At 58.2% G+C, this 1604-nt stretch overlaps 1 protein-coding gene across 1 annotated transcript in view; it reads right to left on the bottom strand.

Moving 5' to 3' along the window:
• LOC109289090 (alanyl-tRNA editing protein Aarsd1-like) overlaps positions 1-1604 on the bottom strand; it is a 39900-nt gene that overhangs the window by 23174 nt on the left and 15122 nt on the right. The window lies entirely within an intron of this gene.

Raw genomic sequence — 1604 nt, 5'->3', positions numbered from 1 at the left:
CTAGCGCCAGCCACCGGTAGAAGGGACGGGACGGGAAGCGAAGAGGGTCATAATTCCCCAGCGGCGACCGCGACGCTACTAGTAGGCGGAGCCTGAGGTTCCACCCCCACAAGCGCGCAGGGACCCGTCTCCTCCCGCTCGGCCTGCGCGTGCGCGGCTGCTGGGCGCACCCTGCCCCCGCCAAACACAACGAGGGACGCGGTTGCGTGCACAGCGCTCCTTTATTCGCGTCGCCGCCGCTGGGCCGGGAGGCGGAGGTTTAGGCTGCAGGGGCCGGCCCGAGCAGCTGTGCCCTCGGGAGTAGACGGGCTGGTCTGGGCCGAGTGCGCAGGGCCCCGCGGGGTTTTTCCAGCCTCCCCTTGGTGACGCTGCAGCAGGAGCCGAAGCCTGAAGGGCGCGAGTGCCAGTCGCAGCTCGCCTCCTTCGAGTCGGGCCAGTCGCGGCTGGTGCTGCCGCCCTGTGGAAAGAGCAGGGCTGTCAGGGGACGCGCAGCTCCACCCGCCCTCAGGATCTCAAGGGACAAGTGAGCCCTGGGGTGGGGGCTGAGGGCAGGAGCCAGGGCTGCTGGGGGCCCCGGTCCTCAGGATGACAGCAGGGGAACATAGGCAGGCCCCATAGCAGAGACCCTGGCAGGTGCTGGGACAGAGGGGGCATTGTCAGCACTTGCAGGGACCCAGTGAGCTGCCCCAGATCTGCTGGGCCAAAAGCACAAGTGTGCATGGCTTTGTGCTCACCAAGGGCACCTCATAACGATGCCAGCAGCCGGGTCATAAGACAACCCCAGTGTTGGCCTGAGAATTGCAGAAAGTGAGGGTTGGAAGGGACCACAGGAGGTCACATCTAGTTTAACCCCCTGCTCACAGCAGAACTATCCCCAACCAGGTCATCCTAGCCAAGGCTTTGTCTAGCCTTCCTTCAGCTTTGTACTGTCTTGCACTGTGGAAAGTTACAGCTGCAGAAAGTCCTTGCTGGCATTTCAAAAGTCCTCCAAAACAGTTATCGTTTGGGCATAGTTCCAGCCCAGAGGGCACTGCCAGCACAGTGAGAGCTGATACATATGCTGATCCTATTCCCCAGCTGCAGGTCTGCATGCACGCGTCCTGCCAGGTAATAGAAATGCATTGGCTAGCTAGATTTTTCAGGGCAGTTCTTACCAACGCCATCTGTGCTTTTTAAATGTCATCCTGAAAAGAGACAGAAATACAAGTGGTGAATTTGGGAAGACAAAACGTTTCCCGTACTACAGAATGGAACAAAAGAATATTTATATGGCATGTTGACACTCAGACAAGTGAGAAATGCTGAAGCTCTCCAATTTTTGCAAGACCGTCAAATGTACGTTGGACCTGAAGCACGAAAAGAAACCGTAATGGACAGGCTTCAGTCACTTGCTTCAGGGTGCAAACTAATGGCTGCCAGATCAGAAAGGACTTCCCTCCATCCTGCCCCACTGAGCAGCACTGCCTGTCTGGTCAGGTGCATAAGTGACGGTTTTAACTTTCCTCCGTAGCATCAGACATGGGCCACTGGCACTAGCAGGGTGCCACCCTAGGTGGACCTGCCACCTGCTCAGGCTCAAGAAGCGTGACAAAGCCTGCCTACCC

The sequence above is a fragment of the Gavialis gangeticus genome, unplaced genomic scaffold (genome assembly GCF_001723915.1).
Source record: "Gavialis gangeticus isolate Ggan-Ray unplaced genomic scaffold, GavGan_comp1, whole genome shotgun sequence".
Classification (NCBI taxonomy): domain Eukaryota; kingdom Metazoa; phylum Chordata; order Crocodylia; family Gavialidae; genus Gavialis; species Gavialis gangeticus.
Note: the sequence above shows the minus strand (reverse complement) of the source record. Positions and strands in the feature narration are given on the sequence as shown.